The following is a 22,294-nucleotide window of genomic DNA, read 5'->3' as shown; positions in this document are numbered from 1 at the left end:
CCAGTTTCTCTATAATGGAGATAAGCTAGAAGCCTTCCAATAAGAATTGAAGTAAATAGTGAAGCAAGAATGTCCATATCACCACTGCTATTCAATACTGAACTAGAAATGCTATCTATAGTAATAAGAGAAGAAGAAATTGAAGGAATTAGAATAGACAATGAGGAAATAAAGCTATGATTGATTGCAAATGATATGATAACATAATTAGAAAATATTAGAGAATCAACGAAAAAACTAAACAATTAATAATTACAGCAGAGTTGCAGGATATAAAATAAACCTACATTGAATCATCAGCATTACTCTATACTAGCAATGTAGCCCAGCAGGATGTGGAGAGAAACTCCATCTAAGATGACTGTCAACAACATAAAAAAACTTACAAGTCTTCCTGCCAAGATGAACCTGGGGACTATATGATCACAACTACAAAATAACTTTTTTTCACACAAATAAAACTAGATCAAAATAAAGGCAAAGAAAAAGAAGTTAAAAGGGAAAGATTCAACTGGGAAATAAAAACTTTTTCAGCAACTTTTTGACAAAAACACTATTTCCAAGATATATAAGGAATTAATTCAAATTTATAACAATAAGAACCATACTCTGTTAGATAGTATTTCTATAGCTCTTTAAGTTTTCAAAGTATCATATACAGTGATCCCTTACCTATCGTGGGAGTTATGTTCCAAAGACTCTCTGAGATAGGTGAAAAAATCTGCAAAGTAGCAGCGTTATATTTAATTTATAATTTGTATATATATATATNTATCCCCACCAACATTCATCATTTTCCTTTTTGATCTAAAAATTTATTAAAAAATATCTGAATTTCTTAATTCAGTGTTAGTGATAATATTCTAATCCCCTACACTATATGTTATCTTTTCTTCTAATATGGTTCATCTTAGATTATTATAATTGTTATCTAAATTATATTTAATCTATATTTAAATTTAAATTTATTCAGATAAATGTTAAACATAGCTGGACTGAATCATAATTCCTAATAAAGACAACAGAAACATTCATCGAGTCAATTGTAAAAATTAGGAATTTATTGCAAGGACAAAATGGCATTTGCTTTTGGGAAAAGATTAATATTCACTATATGTTCCTCAGAGTTTATGACCCAGAGAGGAGTTGCTGATTTATTTCCAAAAGTTAGTACAGTGACTTTAGTCTGATTTTTTCAGTCTATTATTTGTAGTATCAATTAAAGATAACTAAGAATTGTATCCTGATCAGATTCATTTTCATCTTTTCTACTATTGTTACTTTCAAAATGTAATAATGAACAGTATGTGACATACCATGAACCATGTACTCTAGATATTGAGACATTTAACAGACCTTAATCTTTTTAAATACTTCTGATTTCTAGACAAGAAATCTTAATTGGCTCTAAATCACTAGGACAAGGACAAATGGGGACTGCCTTTATTTATTTTATTTGGAGTTTATTAACTCCTAACAAATATATTCTGAATTTTAGAAACATTCTTTACATTTGGTTTTATTATTGACTGATGTTACTTGACTACCCAAAGCCTGTTAAACAGACTATTGTTCATCTAATGAAGCCTTTGCCACAGGCTGGGTGTGGTGAAACTTCCAGTTCTAATTTCCCTCAATGAAAATTCAACTCAGAAGGATGGCCCAGATTTCTTTATTTCTTACATAAGGCAATCTTTATGGGTAAAAACAGTACTCCTATTCAAGGAATATTACTAAATACTTTCACCAACAAAAAGAGAACAAAGCAGTGACTTAGAACTGTAATGACAAAAAATAGAACACAAAAAATATAAAAACCTCAGTTAAACAATGAAATAGAAATTCTAAAATACAATGAACAAATATGAAAGGAAAAACATGTTAAAAGAATTAAAATGGAGTTTCTCTTTTAAAAAAATTTAAATCCTTAACTAATTTGAAGGGGTAAAGAAATGGGAAAAACAAATTATTAGTATTAAAAATGGAAAGAATGTTTAAAAATTAGAAGCAATAAAGTTATTTTATAGGAACCGTATTGACCAATTGTTCCAATAAAACTGACATTAAATGAAATGGATGCATATTTAAAAATATAAAATTCTCTAATATAAATAAAGAATTTAAATAATCTAATCAAAATAATATGTAGCATTTATGTGATGTTTTAAGCTTTGCAAGGTACGTTGTTACATTATTTTATTCTCATGACAACTCTGGGAGGCATAGGCTTTATTATCCCTATTTTACAGATGAGGAAACTGATATATCAAAGTTATTTGGCTTTTCTAATGACAAATAGCTAGTAAATGTCTGAGGTATGTTTCAAACTCATCTTCCTGAGTTCAGACCCAATATTCTATCTACAGCACTAGCTATCATTTAGAAAATTAAATGGTACAAACCATGAGGAAGCTTACAAAGAAAATAGTTCCAGACACAGATGAATTTACTAGTGTATTATTTCATTATTTGAATCCAACATTATTTGAAAAAATAAGTTTTTAGCATTACAGAAACTGCTTTCTAAAATAGGAACATAAGAGATATTGACAAATTATTCCTAAAATACAAATATGGACTTAATGAAAAACCAAGGATAACCAAATGAGGAAAATAAAACTAGAGACCCATATCAGTAATGAATACTGGCAAAACATTTAAGTAAGATAATGTCTAGAAAATAAAAGAGAAACAGTATTTTAGGTCAATATCTGTAATGAATAATGATGCAAAAATTTTAAGGTATTAGCAAGGAGATTACAGAATCATGTACTATAACCAGAGGGGTTTTACCAAGAATGCAGAGATGGTTCAATATTAAGAAATCTACCAGTATAATTGACCATGTCAATAACAAAACCAATAGAAATTATAAGATTTTTTTAATAGATGCATAAAATGCTTCTGAAAATTACAATATCAATTCCTATTAAAAACATGAGAAAATGATGGAATAAATGAACATTCTTCAAAATGATGAATCACATCTATTCAAGTCACCAGTTTCTCTATAATGGAGATAAGCTAGAAGCCTTCCAATAAGAATTGAAGTAAATAGTGAAGCAAGAATGTCCATATCACCACTGCTATTCAATACTGAACTAGAAATGCTATCTATAGTAATAAGAGAAGAAGAAATTGAAGGAATTAGAATAGACAATGAGGAAATAAAGCTATGATTGATTGCAAATGATATGATAACATAATTAGAAAATATTAGAGAATCAACGAAAAAACTAAACAATTAATAATTACAGCAGAGTTGCAGGATATAAAATAAACCTACATTGAATCATCAGCATTACTCTATACTAGCAATGTAGCCCAGCAGGATGTGGAGAGAAACTCCATCTAAGATGACTGTCAACAACATAAAAAAACTTACAAGTCTTCCTGCCAAGATGAACCTGGGGACTATATGATCACAACTACAAAATAACTTTTTTTCACACAAATAAAACTAGATCAAAATAAAGGCAAAGAAAAAGAAGTTAAAAGGGAAAGATTCAACTGGGAAATAAAAACTTTTTCAGCAACTTTTTGACAAAAACACTATTTCCAAGATATATAAGGAATTAATTCAAATTTATAACAATAAGAACCATACTCTGTTAGATAGTATTTCTATAGCTCTTTAAGTTTTCAAAGTATCATATACAGTGATCCCTTACCTATCGTGGGAGTTATGTTCCAAAGACTCTCTGAGATAGGTGAAAAAATCTGCAAAGTAGCAGCGTTATATTTAATTTATAATTTGTATATATATATATATATATATATATATATATTTTAAGGTTTTATAAACCCTTTCTAGTTTCCTATAAATCTTTTACACACTCTTATCAGAGCCAATCAGCATCTAGGATATAGAACACAGCTCTGTGGTGAGTCACCTTTCAGCCAATAGTGTGCCACGTACAATCTCACACTGGCAAACTTGCACAAGCTGTAGTGGCACACTGCATTTCCATTGTGTACAGCACAGTATTCATCCACAAAATCCTGACATAGTGAAAACTTGGCAATACAGTGAAGCCATGGTAAGTGAACCACGATATAGTGAGGGATGACTGTATCAGTATATATACATAAACATACATAAGTTCTCTAATACACACAGACATATATTCCTTATATATAACAATATGTATTCCTTATAATAATCCTAGAAAGTATTTTATAGATGAGGAGACTGAGGCAGGCAAAGATCAAGTGACTTGGCTAAGGTGACATACTTAATAAGAATCTAAGATTGGATATGAACTCAAATCTTTCCATTTCTAAGTCCAGAAATCTATCTATTGCATCATCTAGTTCCTCTCAGCCTGTTTATAAATGAAGAAATTTAAACTATTAAAGGATATTTAGATGTTGCAAATAACTAATATTTTTAAAAATGCAAATTAAGGCATCTTTGAGATTCCAACTCATACTCATCAGAGTGAAGAAACCTTTTTTTTAAATAAATCACAAATTTTGTAAGACTATATGTAAAGAGCCATACTAATGCATGGTTGGGAAAATAATTGGAAACTACATCCCAAGAGTAATGAAATTTTGTGTATCATTTGACTTAGCAACACCATTAAAACTTATTTATGGGAAATCCTCCTTTATAGTGTGAAAGAATTGTCAATTAAGGGAATATCCATCAAATTTGAGAATGGCTGAACACATTATGGAATATAAACACATTGGAGTCCTTTTGCATCAAAAGAAATGACAAAAGAATTGATTCAGATCAACCTGGGATGACTTGAAAACATATTAAACTGAAAATAAACTGGGACAAAAATTTATACAAAGAAATAAAACTTTAAGCACAAACAACTTTGAAACATTCAAGAACTCTGATCAGTCTAACAACCAATCATAATTTTGAAGAACAGGTAATAGAAAACACTTTCTACAACCTGATAGTGTTTGGGGAATCAAGAGTCAGAATAAGACATGCATTTTTAACATGGCCAGTGCTGGAATTTGTTTCCTTACCTATGCATATTTGGTATCAGAGTTTTGTTTATGTTTTTCCTCCACTGTGGTTTTGCATTTGTAGTTTACATGCTTGTAAAGTAAAAAAATATCAATTAAAATATTTATTTTATCAAAGTTATTTTCAGTGTAGAAAAGGTAGAAAATTTTTTTCTTGCTATTAAAAAAATCAGTCAATGTGCAATTTTTTCTCTCCTCCTTTCTCTCCCACATCATACTTCTCCTTATATAGTATAAAATTTCATTAGACTTTTGATTGCAATCACTATTAACCTACTGGACTCAGTTTGCCATCCATAAAACATCTATAATATTTTCACCTTAAAAGCTTAAAATCTAAATACCCATGCTTCTTGTAATTTGATCATTTGAACCATGGAATAAAATTTTAGTGTAAAATTTTAAATTTCTTCTCATTAGACTTAGCCTATGCTATGGGTGAATAGAATCTTTACTTCTTTGATGCTGCCAGAAAGAATGAGATTGCCCCAGATTGGTAGTTTAATGATAGACTATTCCAGCTATGCAGTCATTGGAAAGAGCTGGGTCTCATCCACTAGGTAGGGTAAGACAAGTTGACCTTTTCTCATATGCTGATCCAGAAGTATATTTCTGTCATCTTCCACATGAAAACCTCCATCTTACATAATTTAGACATGTGCTGTAAAGCCCTGTTATATTCAAAAAGAACATTCTCTAATTGCATACCAATCAATTGAATACCATAACTTTCCTCTTCAATTTTTATTCTTTTTAATAACTCTGTAGTAATTCTTATGTTTAACTAATCATTTCTCTTTCTATGCACAATAGCTGATTCCACAATAATTTTAACTTAGGTAACAAGGTTTTTTACTGTCTTTTAGATAATGTTCAATTTTTATTGTATTTGGTGCTTGCCATCACAATGTTGTCCAATTTTTTCTTTAAATAAAATATTTATGATATACAGTGGTGAGGTTTCTGTTTGGGACTCAAGGCTTTGACTTGCCTTAGTTCTTGTTATTCTTTGGTATTAAAATTATTCTTTGTTAGCTTTTATTCTGACTTTTGAGCTGAAGTCACTCAGTATATTGAATTAATAAGGCCTTGAATTCTTCAAAGAATTTCTCTACCTTCTCATATACTTCAAGAGATATTGACAAATAATTTAGAATCATTTTCAAGATGATTTTTCAAAATATTTATCAACAATACAATTTGATGTGACCAAATGTCCCATAAAATTATATTTACTTTTGCCTTGCATATATGATAAAAACTTCATCACTAACTCCTTTATTTGCCTCACCCTATAACTGAAGAATGAATAAATCATTAAGAGCTTTTATAAAAATAAAAGCTAAGAGAATAAAAAAAAACCCTATACCCTCTTTAGTTATAAATAATGTTATAATTAAAACATGACTTGATATAGGGGCCTTTAGATCAGAAGGTTTTTATTTCAATGCCAAGTAAGAGTTGTGATTATAATGTATTGCATTGCTGGAAATAGCGTTAGGTATGTTATAGATGTTAACATGACATTTCTAGAGTCATTTCCAGTAAGCATACAATCAAACATTGCTGTATACAAACTAAGCACAGACCTTGAAATTTAAACAAAGCATCAATCAATGCCTACCAAGGGCATAACACGATCATATTCTATCCCATAGTGCTATGTTGTTCTATCCATACTGTAGCAGTTTGAAATGAAACTTGAAAAGAAATTAAGTTAGTGTATTATCATTTTATGTTCAGAATCATCTAAGTTCAAATTTAGGGATTAGATTACACGACTGATCACAATTTTATATTTATTTACAAGATGTCACTTTAGTATGTGCATTTCAAGTTTTTAAATTTTGTGAAACCAGGGTCTTAAAATTTATCCATATAAATACTCTGAGAAGTAATAGACTGATGCCTATAAACAAAAGAAACATTATGCAATTTAGCTTACATTTAGACCAGGATTGTTTGTGTCATGGACCCCTTTAAGAATCTGGTACCAGATTATGGTTCCCTTTACAGCATAATTCTTTTAAAGGCATAAAATAAAATAATAAATAGGATTACAAAGGTAAAAAAAATTATGTTGAAATATATTTATCTAAATACTTTCAAATAAAATTCATAGACTTAGATTTAGACTATAAATCATAGATTTAGACCAGGTTAACCTTGTTTTCAGCTTAAGGTTGTACATTCTTAAAGGACCTCCTTATTGCCAACTGAGAAACCTTGATGTTGGTCGTATAAAAAATTTAAATTGACTGTTATAACCATTATGGTGAGCAATTTAGAACTATGTCCCAAAGAGGCCAAACTATGCATACACTTTGACACAACAATAGCATTAATAATAATAAAATTATTAATAATAACAATATTAATAGTTTATATCCCAAAGAAGTGGGTGGCGGTGGTGTTTTTTTTTTTCTTTAAACCCTTACCTTCCGTCTTAGCGTCAATACTGTGTATTGGCTCCAAGGCAGAAGAGTGGTAAGGGTAGGCAATGGGGTGTCAAGTGACTTGCCCAGGGTCACACAGCTGGGAAGTGTCTGAGGTCAGATTTGAACCTAGGACTTCCTGTCTCTAGGCCTGGCTCTCAATCCACTGAGCTACCCAGCTGCCCCCAGCGGTGTTTTTTTTTAAAAGAAAAAGTATACATACAAAAATTAATTGTAGTCACTCTTTTTGTGGTGGCAAAGAATTGAAAATTGAGAGAATGCTTATTGATTAGGAAATGGCCAAATACATTGTGGCATGTGATTGAAATGGAGTAGTACTGTGTTCTAAGAAATGATGAAAGGGGTAATTTTTTTATAAATGGCAATATCATTAGGAAGTGATGGAAATTGAAGTAAGAAGACATGGGAGATGATTGTGCACAGTAACAGCAAATTTTTTTAAACCTTTAACTTCTGTGTATTGGCTCCTTGCTGGAAGAGTGGTAAGGGTGGGCAATGGGGGTCAAGTGACTTGCCCAGGGTCACACAGCTGGGAAGTGTCTGAGGCCAGATTTGAACCTAGGACCTCCCATCTCAAGGCCTGACTCTCAATCCACTAAGCTACTCAGCTGCCCCCTCAATGTTGTAAAGATGATCCACTTTGAAAGCCATTAGTATGATTAATACAATTTCAAAGTAAGATAATTCCAAGGGGCTCATGATAAAAAAACATTAAACATTGAGTGCAAATCAAAGCATGATTTTCTTAGTTTATTGTTTTTATGATATGGCTAATATGGAAATATGTTTTTTATGATTTCACATATATAACTAATTGACAACATTTTGCTTGTATTCTTAGTGGGTGGTGGAGTTATGGAAAGAAGGGAGGGGGTAAGTGACATCAGCAAAACAGTGTATGATAAACCCAAAGAGCCCACCTTTTGGGACAAAAATCCACTGTTGACAAAAACTGCTGGGAAAATTGGAAAACAATATGGGATAGATTAGGCTTAGATAAATATCTCACACCCTAAACTAAGATAAATTCAGAATGGGTGAAAGACTTGAATATAAAGAAAGAAACTCTAAGTAAATTAGGTGAACACAGAATAGTATACTTGTCAGATCTCTGGGAAAGGAAGGATTTTAAAACCAAGCAAGAGTTAGAGAAAATTACAAAGTGTAAAATAAATAATTTAATTATAAATTAAAAAAGTTTTGTACAAACAAAAACAATGCAACCAAAATCAGAAGGGAAACAACAAATTGGGAAAAAATCTTTATGACAAAAAAATTCTGACAGAGGTCTAATTACTCAAATATGAGAGGAGCTAAATCAATTGTATAAAAAATCAAGCCATTCCCCATTTGATAAATGGGCAAAGGACATGAATAGGCAATTTTCAGATAAAGAAATCAAAATTATCAATAAGCACATGGGAAAGTGTTCTAAATCTCTAATAATTAGAGAAATACAAATGAGAATTGAAAAAAAATTTAAAGAAAATAATGTTAAAATGAATAAATAATATTTTAAAATAATTTATTTAATGATGAATTATAGCTTAGTCCAGTGATGAGCAAACTTTTTAAAGAGGGGGCCAAAGGAAAAGAAATGCTCATCTATCAGTCTGTTTCTAAGGCAACTCTTTCGAAGTTTCATTGTATTATATCTTACTCGTTGTATTTGTTAGATTAGGAATAATGTCACCTGGAGGGACAGAACATTTCAGAGGGCCACATCTGGCATGTGTGATGTAGTTTGCCCATCACTGGCCTAGTCTATTCAATCTACTTAAACTCAATTTCAAAGAGTTTTTTTTAAGAGATAAATATAATAATTAACTTCTTTCAGTTCAGAAAGAATGGTTTTGTCTTTACCTTGCTGTTTAGTACTTAGGAAAAAAAACTCTAAGGGATATACCAGAAATAGAATTTTTATTAATAATGTCTTCTGAAGTCCAACCCCAAGTCAATTAGAAGTAGCCACTTGGCCTCCTATATCTTCCATATTCCATTTTTGTACCCTTTTAAATAACTTTCTCTACAGGTGTCTTACAGTTTCACACATTGCCCTGTGAGGAAAATGATCTCAGATAACAATTTACATTGAGGTTTTGAAATTTCACATTACCCCTCCTAGGAATATTTGCAGTTTAAAAAAGGCAGTGACTTAATCCTGTGCAGTGAAAATTCACTGTATATATTTAAGAATTAAGGAAAAGTACTAAGAGATAATACTGTCTATATTATTGACCACTGGGAGCCTTGTGCTTTACACACAAACTTAGCACAAATGAATATCAATGCTAGGGAGAGTAGCATTTGCTAGAGTCATTAATGCACACATATACAACATAATATTACAAAGTGTTGTTCATTATGCTCCCCATCAAGCCTCCTTTAATGGTGGTTAAGATGGTTAGTACATTTTCCTAGTTCTGGTCAAGAGAGAAGGATTTTAGTCAAGACTTTACCTCTAAATGGCTATAGGGCATTTCTTAGTTATCCACAAGGCAAACTTTTTGGGTCCTAATTAATTAATTAATTGGCAATTAATTAATAAAACAAGACATTGGAGTATAGTAGGCGTTATTGACATTTTTGTTTCTTGGACCATTTTGACAGTCTAATAAAGGGTATACATCCCTTCTTAGTGTATTTATATAAATAATGTATAAAATAAAATACATAGGATCATAAATAAAAAGAAGAAAAGCAGTTTTAATGAAATACAGATATTAAGGAAGTTTATAGATCTCAGATTAAGAACTCTTGGACAAATTTAAGGCCCCTTCCAGGTCTAACATTCTACTTTATGGTTTTATTGTTATTATTCACTAATAGAAAAAATTCAAGCATTGGCAATACGAATTTGAGCTATTTTGTTATAAAGCTTTTCCAGCACCCCCAAAATTACTAAATATAGCTCACTGCAAGCTATGTCTAATTTTAAAACTAACCACAGTTATAATCTTCTCTCATGTCCAAATCCAAGAAATTTTCATTAAGAAATTAATAGTTAAAACCACAAATAGCTTAGTGTTTCAATTTATTATTGAGACCTATTTCTCTCTAACTTCATTATCAGGTCTTCTGCATGTACTGGTAAAAGTTACAGTTTAATCTAAGCCAGCAATAATTTTAAACATATTCTAAATGGCTATCCATTTTAATTTTTCAAGAGAGTCTCAAGTTCAGGAATGAAGTATTTTATATTTCAGTGAGCCTGTGATTTTGTGGATTTGGAAACTCCCTCAGATGGTATATAGATCATAAACTATCCATAGATCCATCTCCTGTGATGCTTTTGTATATATCTCCTCTAAGTTCTTTGTAAGAGAGTGGTTTGGTGTCATGGCTATCATCCTTCAGATTCCTAGACTTGCGAGGATATTGGTAGAGCAAGCATTGGTCTATAAGAGACCTCTTACTCTTGCTACATGGTCCACTCACCTTTTTGTGGTCATACAATCTCCATGACATCTATGAAGGCACTTTTCCTGGGCAAGGCTTCATAATACTCGTCTTAGTCATCCTTATATTTATCACAGACCTCTACACTGCCTTTTGAGGGGAACATCACTTTAATACTTTATTAAGTGGTATTCTATAACTCACAGCCCTATAAGCATCAACTAGAGGGTAATGATTTTTTATTTAATTGAGGCATTTGTTTCTTGTAAAAACCTTGTGATAGTTCCAAGCTCTACACAATTATTCAAAGAGAATCTGTTCTATTCTTACCCTCTCATTTTGAGGGTCAATTTACCATCCATGTATAGTATATATTTAAGATATATGTAATGATGTTTCCTCAAAAGAATAGTAGCTCTTGAGTTGGATAGTTGTTCAAATCTCAGATCTGCTACTTATCATGTGCAAATTTGAGATTTAGTGTCCTCATCTTTTATATTAGGGACTGGACTGGATGTACTTTAAAGTCACTTCTACATTTAAATATGTGATCCTCTGTTACAATCTGGGTAATAGATAATTTTCATAAAACTAGACTCTTTTAAGAGATTAAGGATGTTATTTAGGAGACTATAGTATTCTGGTACTTCATGACTGATATATAATGGGTCCTTAATAAATGCTTCTTAACTGACTGATTGATGAAATCAAGGCAATGTCATCTTATGGAAACATCTGAATAAATTCATCATCAATAAGGGATTCTTCTTTCATTTAGGCTCTGAGCTTAATATCTAGATTCATAGAAGCAGCTAAGTGCCTGGAGTAAAGATCAATTCAAAATTCAGCCTCAGATATTTCTAGCTGTATTCCTGGCCAGATTACTTAACCTTTGTCTGATTAAGTTTCCTCACAATGTATTTCCTATGGTTGTTGTGAGGATTAAATTTGGTATTTCTAAAGTGCCTGGAACATAATAGACAATGAATAAATGTTTCCTCCCCCCCTTCCTCTCTTCCCCTCTTTCTTCATCTCTCCCTTCCTCCCTTCCTTTCTTCTTTCCTTCCTTCCTTCCTTGGCTCCTTCTTTTACTCCTTCCTTCCTTTCTTCCTTCCTTCCTTCAATGCCATACGTTATAGTGATCAAATGCTTCTTTTAACCTGGACTTCATTTGATATTATTAATTAATGACTTACTCATGCTATTTCTGTCACATAACTCAAGAAATTTTACAAGATTTTAATATATGTATGGGGAAATGGCGGGAAGGGAATAGAGCTTTACATCAGCATTTTTCTTTACCAAGTGTTCTTTTATAGTTGACAAACCATAGATTCCTTTCAGTTAATTCTGTAACTGTAAAAATGTGGTAAGCTATAGAATATTATTTTTCTCATCCCATTACTTTATCAAGGATGCTTTTTATTCATATGTAGATTACTCTCTTAAATACTCTGTAAAAAGAAGAAATGTAGCATCTGGGTCCTAAGTATTTATTATTTTCTTGATCTTTTGGGTGGCTTATACAAATATCAGTGATTTCTCCACCACTACATAATAAGCATTTTCTCCCATATTCTTTTTTTTGTCAGATACATGATGAATTTGTTGTCCAATTCTAGTTAAGTTCATTTTTCCTAGCAAAAAAAAACCCTTCTATATATGTTTGATATACCTGTATTTTTTCACTATTTCCATTGCTCATAAAGTGGTACATTAAAGTCAAAGTTTTCTGAAGGAAAGATTTTTTTAAGGACATTACATAAGGCAAGGGAGAAGTGAAAAATGGTATTTGAGGTTAAAGGAAAATTCCTGGGGAGGAGGGGAATCTACAAAGAGAATAAACTTTAACATAATGGACAGGAACTCTCCAGAATGAAAAGTCTTCTTTGGAACTACAGAGGCGAACTATTTGAATGGTAGAGGAGTTTGTATTCTTTAGAATTGTTCTGTGTGCTTCAGCAACTATTGGATCAAAACTTGAGCTACTTATGACTTGATATATAAAAAAGGGGAAAAGAGACTGAGATGGAGAATTTGACATAGTCAATTATATAATGTCTAAGGAATGTGGGAATTTAAAGGTAATTTTAAATATAGAATAGTGGATTTGGAGTCAGACAATCTGAGCCCAGATAATGGTTCTGTCCTCTTAGTAGCTGACTGACCTTAAATAAATTACCTAAATGTCCAGGCATCAGAATCCTCATACAGAAAGTCATAGTGTTGGTCTAGATGGCTTCTAAGGTCTATTCAGGCTTTTAATTTATGATTTTATAATGCAGAAAAATAATTCTTGAGAAATAAACTCAAGTTCTTAGCCACAAAAAGAGAGTTAGAAGAATAAAGCATATGTTTTTTTTCTGTTGCTTTCTAATTCCAGTAATAAAGAATACTTATTTCTGTTTCTTAAGTACTAGATAAGTATTTAAGATATATGGAATGGGGAATATATAGCTTTTCTCTTAAGGTGTTTCCTTTTTTTAACATAAGACCAGAGGCAGTGTTATGTTCAATAACTGGTCATTTTATTTTTTGGACAGATATATCATTTCATTGGTGCAACTACCTCTCTGAGATGAAATTGCCTTTACCAATGGAGATCTAAAATTACTCTGATGTTGTGTATACTGGAGCTAGATTGAACCTACTGATAAAAGCAGATTGTTAAATTTTCAGGATAAATGTTTATATCTTGGAAATTGGCAAAAGCTACAAGCCAGAGAATGATTTATTATTTTGTTGATTATAAACACTCAAGAAAGTAATGGATAAAAGGTTAATAATTCAGACTAAATTTAAAATGTGTGTTTTGAGGATCCAATTTTAAATATTTACCTAGAAACTCTGTTTCTTCAACTAAACAATCCAAGGCTCTAACAAGTCAAGTGTCTTGCTTTGTGCCACATAGAGAGGATATGTCACAAGAAGGATTTGAAACTGGTCTTCATGACTGACTTTTTATTACACCATGTTAATGTTGATGTTTTTGTTGTTGTTGTTGTTGTTATCTGGTATTAAATTTTATTCTTTCCCAATAACATGTAAAGACAATTTCCAACATTTTTCAAAGAATATTGAGACTCAAATTATCTCCATTCCTTTCTCCCCTCAACACTCACTGCCTAGAGATGGTAAGCAATCTCATATAATGCAATCATGTAAAACATTTTTCTATATTAATCCTTTTGTGGAAGGAAACTTTTTCTCTGGAAGTAGAGGCATGTTTTCTTTCATGAATACTTTAGGATAATTTTGACAAACCCTAGGATAGTATTGAATCATCATATTGTTGAGAATAGCCATTATTCAATTGCTCATTTTAAAGTGTAACAGTCACTATAGAATGTTGTCCTGGTTTTGCTAATTTGTGCTTCAGTTTGTGTAAGCCTTTCCAGGTTTTTCTGAGCATCTCCTGTTTGTCATTTCTCAAAGCACAATAGTATACCATTATAATCAGAAGCAATGCTTTACTCAGCAATACCCAATTGATAAGTATCTCTCATTTTCCAAATCTTTGTCCCCCCAAAAAGAGATACTTTAAATCTTTTTGTATGTCCTTCACCTTTTTTTCCCATCTCTTTGTGATACAAACCTAGTAATGGTGTTGCTGTTTCAAAGGGTATGAACTGTTTTATAGTCCTTTGGACGTAAGTCCAAATTGCTCTCCTAAAACCAGTTCATAACTCCCTTAACATTATATTTGTGACAATCCTACCCCAATTAATTTACTTAGTGCCATACCTATCAAACTACCAAAAAACTTTTTTACTAAATTTGAAGAAAATTATAACAAAGTTCATTTGGAAGAACAAAAGTTCAAGAATATCAAGGGAAATAATGAATAAAATGTGAAGGAGGGGAGCCTAGCAGTACCAGTACCAGATCTTAAACTGTACTATAAAACAGCGGTCATTAAAACAATATGGTACTGGCTAAGAAAGAAGGATCAGTGGAATACACTTGGGGTAAGTGACTCAGCAAGACAGACTATGATAAACCCAAAGATCCCAGCTTTAGGGGCAAAATCCACTATTTGACAAAAAATTCTGGGAAAATTGGAAAACAGTATGGAAGAAATTGGCTTTAAATCAACATCTCATACCCTACATCAAGATAAATTCAGAATGAGTGAATGACTTGAATATAAAGAAGGAAACTATAAGTAAATTAGGTGAACATAGAATAATATACTTGTTCAGATCTATGGGAAAGGAAAGATTTTAAGACCAAGCAAGAGACAGAGAATATTACAAAATGTAAAATGAATAATTTTTATTACATTAAATTAAAAATGTTTTGTACAAACAAAACCAATGCAACAAAAATTAGAAGGGAAGCAACACATTCGGAAAAAATCTTTATAATAAAAATCTCTGACAAAGGTCTAATTACTCAGATTTATAAGGAGCTAAATCATTTGTACAAAAAAGCAAGCAGTTTTCCAATTGATAAATGGGCAAGGGACATGAATAGGCAATTTTCAGATAAAGAAATAAAAACTAACAATAAACACATGAAAAAGTATTCTAAATCACTTATAATTAGAGACATGGAAAACAAAACAACTCTGAGGTACCACCTCACACCTAGCAGACTGGATAACATGACAGCAAAGGAAAGTGGTGAATGTTGGAGGGGATGTGGCAAAATTGGGACATTAATGCATTGCTGGGGTGAAGTTGTGAATTGATCCAACCATTCTGGAAGGCAATTTGGAACTATGTCCTAAGGGTTTTAAAAGAATGCCTGCCCTTTGATCCAATCATACCACTATTGAGTTTATACCCCAAACAGAAGATAAGGAAAAAGACTTGTACGAAAACATTTATAGCCGTGCTCTTTGTGGTGGCAAAAAATTGGAAAATGAGGGGATGTCCTTCTATTGGGGAATGGCTGAACAAATCATGGTATCTATTGGTTATGTAATACTATTGTACTAAAAGGAATAATGGACTGGAGGAATTCCATGTGAACTGCAATGACTTCCAGGAATTGATGCAGAGTGAAAGGAGCAGAACCAGGAGAACATTATACACAGAGACTGAAACACTGTGGTACTATTGAATATAATGGATTTCTCTATTAGCAGCAATGCAATGATCCAAGACAATCCTGAGGGACTTATGAGAAAGAACTCTATTCACATCCAGAGAAAGAACTGTGGGAGTAGAAACACAGAAGAAAAACAAATTCTTAATCACATGGTTTGATGGGGAAATGATTGGGGATGTAGACTAAACAATCACTTTACTATAAATATTAATAATATGGAAATAGGTCTTGATTAATGACACACGTAAAACCCAGTGGAATTGTTCATTGGCTACAGGAGGGGGGAGGGAGGTAGGAAAAGAACATGAATCATGTAACCATAGAAAAAATATTCTAAATTAATTAAGTAAATAAACTTAATATACAAAAAACAATATATTTGTTTCTCAGCTTACTCACATGTTGTCATTTTCTGTCATTACAGTCAATCCGATAGGTGCGAGGTGGTAACTCAGAATTATTTCAATTTGTATTTCTCTGGTTAATAGTTATTTAGAGCATTTTTGCATGACTATAAAGAGTTTAAATTACTTTGTCTGAGAACTGCCTTTTCATACATTTGGACTGTTTATCAATTGGGGAATGACTTGTATTTTTATATATTCAACTCATTTCTCTACATATTTGAGAAATTAGTTCTTCATTAGAGAAACTTGTAAAATATTTTGCACCTCTATCAGTCCCATCCCACTTCTCTTATCCCCTTCCCCTCCTGTTTCATATTGGGTAAGTTAGCTTTCTATACCCAATTGACTGTATTATGTTCTTCCTTTATTGAGTCAGTATTCATGAGAATTAAGATTCACATACTCCCTGCTTCCCAAATCTTTCCCTCCACTGTAAATGTTTTTTATGTCTCTTTTATGTGCAATAATTTATCACATCATATTTTCCTTTCCTCTTTCTCCTTATGTATTCTTCTTTCTCATGCCTTATTTTTCAAATTTTTATATCATCCCATCATATTCAACTCCCACCCTTGCTCTTTGTCAACCTATATGCCTACCTGCCTTAATAATGACGAAGTTTTTTGCCATTATAAGAATCATCTCCCCATGTAGGGATGTACACAGCTTAATTGTATTGAATGTCTTTTGATTTCTCTTTCCTGTTTACTTTTTTATGTTTCTCTTGAGTCTTGTATTTGAGAGTTAAATTTTCTATTCAGCTCTGGTCTTTTTCTTGGCAGACAATGGTCAATGAGGGGTAGTAAGAGTAACAAGACCCTCATACTCCAAAACCTTGTATTTCACTCTAGCAACTGCAAAACCTGTAATTTCAGCATTAGTCAAGTATAATTGCAGATTGATCCTATTCTTTGTTTACTCCTATTGTATTTTATTTACTTTAATTCAGAAGTGTAAGACATAATTAATTACCTATAGTTGTCCTCCAAAGTACCCCCCCATTTTCTCATTCCAGAAGGGCAGTGAGATTTTTTCCACATTGGCAAACGATGACAAGAAGGACAATGGGAGAACAAGGAACCTGCATTCCAGAAGAATCTCTCAGATCTGGGCATGCTCCTTACTCCCTACAACATACATGTCAAACCCCAAAACACAGCTCCAACTCAATTTGGCTCTGCCTATTTTCCAGGATTTTGGGGAGAAGTGAAGATTTTTCTGGAATGAGAGAAGAAAAGCTCCTGGAACCTAATAAACATGCAACCCCTAACACATACCTTAGTTTGCTGCTCCACTCTGGGGTTGTTATTTCACTCTTAGGCTGTGATTCCATTATCTATTGGGCTATTCCATCACCCTGAGAGCTTCTACTGCATCATCATCCTAGGGCTATGGAGCTGCTATTCTAATAGCTGCAGAGATGCTCCTCCACTCTTGGAGCTGTAACTCCACACCTAGAAAGCTGCTATTCTATCAGCTCCAGAGAGGTTACTCTACTAGTCCTTGGGCTAATTCATCAACTCTAGGATTACCTGATTAAATGCACAGGCTATTCCACTAATTATTAGGCTATTATAATACCTTAAACTCCTTCAAATAAAATTCTTTTCTTACTTCTGTGGTTCGAGTCTCTCATTCTTGGGACAAGATCATGCTTCTAACTTGGATGTGTTTCTACCATAACATTTTCATCAGGAATGTTTGAAAGTCTTTGATTTCATTGAATACTCCTTTTTTTCCACTAAAGGATCATGCTCAGTTTTGTTGGAGTAATGCTTGGTTGAATCCTAGTTCCTTTTCCCTCTGGAAAATCATATTCCAGGCCCTACAATTGCTTAATATAAAAGCCACTAATTCATGTGTTATCCTAACTATGCTCCACAATATTTGAATTGTTTCTTTTTGGCTGATTGCAATAATTTCTCCTTTACTTGGGAATTTTGGAATTTGGCTATAATATTCCAAGGAGTTTTCCGTTTGGGATCTCTTTCAGGAAGTGATTTGTGGATTCTTTAAGTTTCTATTTTGTCCTTTGGTTCTAGAATATCAGGGTAGTTTTCCTTGATGATTTCTTTAAAGATGATATCTAAACTCTTTTTAGTTCATGGGTTTTGCGTAATCTGATAATTATTAAATGGTCTCTCCTGGATTTATTTTCCAATCAGTTTTTTTCAAATTATTTTCTTCTATTTTTTTCCATTATTTTGACTACTTAGTCACTGTGGGACCCTGGACAAGATACTTAACCCTCTTTGACTAACTTTTCTCATCTCTAAATTGAGCTTGAGAAGGAAGTGACAATCTGCCCTAGTATCTTTGCTGAGAAAATCCCAAATGGGGTCACAAAGAGTCTGACATAACTAAAACAACTGAACAGTAGTTATAATATGTTACAAAATATTTTTGACAAAAATAAAAAAAATATCCAGATATAAAAATCCTTTCATTCCTATAAAGATATTTACTTACAATGAAGAATTTCTGTTTGTTCAGTTCTACGTAACTAGAATTTTATACATCATAAAACATATTTTCCCTTAAGAAGTCACATTTTACCATATAAGGATATACAAAATACTTTTATCATTCTACAATTATGTTCTAGGGATTGAATCAGTAGAAGATATCATTATATGCTTCAAGCTTCTAATAAGAAAAGTGTCATGTAAATAACAGTATTTTTTTCACTGAGAGTAGGAAGATGAGGTCTCAAAGCAGCAAAATATACTATTTGAAAATGGGAAACATAATAAAAATACTGAAAAATGCCTGGAGCAAAAACTTTACAGGTAATCTTTGCCTATATGATTTAGGAACATTTAAAGTTAAGAGATGTGACAGCTTAAAAGAAATACAAATATAATGGATCAAATTTAACTAGTCTGTATGGAGGTAGAACTGAGTCTATGTTTTCAAACAACAAAAAGTTTTGAGTGATAAGAGAACAAGTTAAAATAAATATAGAAAAAAGAAAAAATGCATATGCCAAATATGTCATTCCATTTTTTAAAGCAATACATTCCTTGAAGGGAATTGAAGGTCTATTTATAGCACTTTCATATTAAACAGTTGGATGATTCTTCAGTACTCAAGTAGAGAGAGAGAAAAAGGTAAAAGAAACAGAAAGACAAAGAAAGACTGAGACAGACACAGCAATAGAAAGAGACAGATAGGTAGATAGATACACAAAGAAAAATAGAGACGGAAACTGAGACAGGAAGAACTTAGATGGGTTAAATGAACTCCCCAAAATTATAGAGTAGATGACAGATCTGAGATTTGTACTTATGTTTTTTGACACCAAATCTGAAGATTTTTCTTCCTTCTTTTTTAATTAACTATGAATTTGAGTTCAACCAAAATATGCATTTGAAAATATACAGCTTAACACAAAAAGAAGGCTGTATGTGAAATCATTGATCTACATTTCATATAATTTATTTTTTAAAAACATATAATTGATCCTACTGTTATAAAATTCCTTGACTTGTATGAATTTCCTTCTATTCTCTTCTGTTGGAAACAAAAGAAATGTTTTACTGGCCCTTTATTTTTGGGGCATCATTAATATCATTTCTACTAACTCTCTCCTCTTCTCCCTGCTACTGAAAAAAAAAGAAGAAGAAGAAAAAAAATCAAAAAGAAAAACACATAAAAGACAAATCAAGCAAAAGTGACCCTCCACATTGGCCAAATCCAAAAATGTATAACTCTTTCTATACCTTTAATCTCTCATTCTTCTACTATGATGTGAATCCTCATATGATCATAAATCCTCTTGAGACATAGTCATTCATCATGACAGTTCTTATTGATCTGAAAATTATTTATCTTAACAATTTTGATGTTATAATAAAAATATCTTCATCAATTCATACTACTTTCCATCATTTCTTCCGGAACAATTTTTTCAGCCATTTCCCAACTGATGGGGACTCCCACAGATTTCAAGTTCTTAGCTTATATTCCCCGCGCCCCATTTCAAGATCAACATGTTTGTATAGTTTGCAGCTATTTCCTCTAAGCATTATTATCCTTTCCTAGGTATTATATAATTCCTCTTCTACCTTTCCTCCCTTCATTTGTTTTTGCTTTGAATTTGTTTTATTTCTATAATAAACTGTGCATACATATGTATATAAGTTGAACCTTCCTTTGTCAGTTTCAAATAAGAGTGAGATTCATTAAAAGTCATCTTTTCACATTCTTCTTTCCACATCATGAAATCTTCTCACATATATGAATTATAAGAAATAATACATTCCCTTATCATTTTTCTCTTTTCCATACTGGGTATTCCTTTACCCTCCCTTTGTTTGACCTTCTTAATACCCTGAGAATAGGACCAACCTTGTTCTCAAACTCTTTGTTTTTCTTTTTTAACTTTGTTGATATTCTTTGAATAAATTAAAGTTCTATAGGAAGACTTGTTTCTTTGTCCACTACTAGGAGCATCATCTTGCAAACCCTTCCAATTGCTTTAATAAATTAGACATTCCAGATTTATTTGGATTTTTGATTTTTTTAATTTAAAATTCCTACACAACGTAGAACCTTTTTATCAGGAACAATAAAAAATTATCTTTTCCATGAAAGATTCTACTTTGTCTTTGAGTATTATATTCATTCAGTTTGGAAGAGTAAGTAATATGTGTTTGAAAACCATTAGCTTTTACTCTTTGGAAAATTATATTCCAAGATTGTTTTTTTCTTTATATTAGAAGCTTCCAGCATCAGAAACTATTTCATTCCTTTTTTTAAAAACCTTACATTCCGTCTTAGAATCAATACTGTGTATTGGTTCCAGATTGAAAAAGTGGTAAGGTAAGCAATGAAGATTAAATGCCTTTTCCAAGGTCATACAGCTAGGAAGTATCTGATGCCAAATTGAATCCAGGACTTCCCATCTTGAGGCCTCTCGATTGCACTGAACCAGCTAGCTGTCCCTAGAACTATTTCTTTCTTGATTTTTGCAATATATTTTGTTTTGTTTTTCCTTTTACACAATGTATTTTGATTATAATATTTCTGGAAATTTTTCTTTTTGGATTCTTTCAAGAGGTGATGGCTGGATTTTTTTTCATTTTATTTTGTATATTTTTCTATATTAAATGTAGATATAGTTTTAATAATCATTTTCTGATATTTTGTGATCCATCTTCTCTCTTCCCTCTCTTTCCTCCCTTTTCCGTCAGACAACAATATGATGTGAGTTTTACATGTTTTCATGTAATATATGATACCATGTTCATCATGTTGTGAAAGAACATGTATATACATATGTGAAATTATATCAGTTACATTAGAGAAAAAGTCATTGAAGAAATAAATTAGACTATATCAGTTCCTTCTTTATTGGTGGATAAACTCTTTCATCATGAGCCCTTTGGAGCTGTCTTAGATCCTTGCATTGTTGGTAATAGTTAAGTCATTCACAATTGATCATCATATTGCTGTCACTGTGAACAACATTCTCCTGATTCTGCTCACTTCACTTCCCATCATTTCACACAATTCTTCCTAGTTTTTTTTTAATGATCATCTTGTTCATCATTTCTTAGGACACGATGGGTTCTTTAAATTTTTACTTTTTCCTCCTGATTCTAATGTACCTAATAGCTAATATTAATATAGAGCTTAACAAGTTCCAGGTACTGTACTAAGTTTTGTTTTTTTAAGCAACTATTTTCTCATTTGATCCTGACAACAGCTTTAATAGGTAGCTTCTATTATTATTCTTATTTCATGGATAAAGAAACTAAGACTCACAGAGGTTAAATAATTTGTCTAGGATCATATCACTAGAAGGGTCTAAGGTGGGATTTGAACTCCATTCTTCCTGACTTCAGGTCCAGGACTCTATCCATTGAATCATCTAGCTTCTGACAGATAGAAAGAAAGAAAGAAAGAAAGAAAGAAAGAAAGAAAGAAAGAAAGAAAGAAAGAAAGAAAGAAAGAAAGAAAGGAAGGAAGGAAGGAAGGAAG

The 22,294-nt window shown here is 31.9% G+C and overlaps 1 pseudogene; it reads left to right on the top strand.

Moving 5' to 3' along the window:
- Positions 1–21,876: 21,876 nt before the first annotated feature.
- Positions 21,877–22,294, top strand: part of LOC123254173 — a 3,819-nt pseudogene continuing 3,401 nt past the window's right edge.

The sequence above is a fragment of the Gracilinanus agilis genome, chromosome 1 (genome assembly GCF_016433145.1).
Source record: "Gracilinanus agilis isolate LMUSP501 chromosome 1, AgileGrace, whole genome shotgun sequence".
NCBI lineage: Eukaryota > Metazoa > Chordata > Mammalia > Didelphimorphia > Didelphidae > Gracilinanus > Gracilinanus agilis.
Note: the sequence above shows the minus strand (reverse complement) of the source record. Positions and strands in the feature narration are given on the sequence as shown.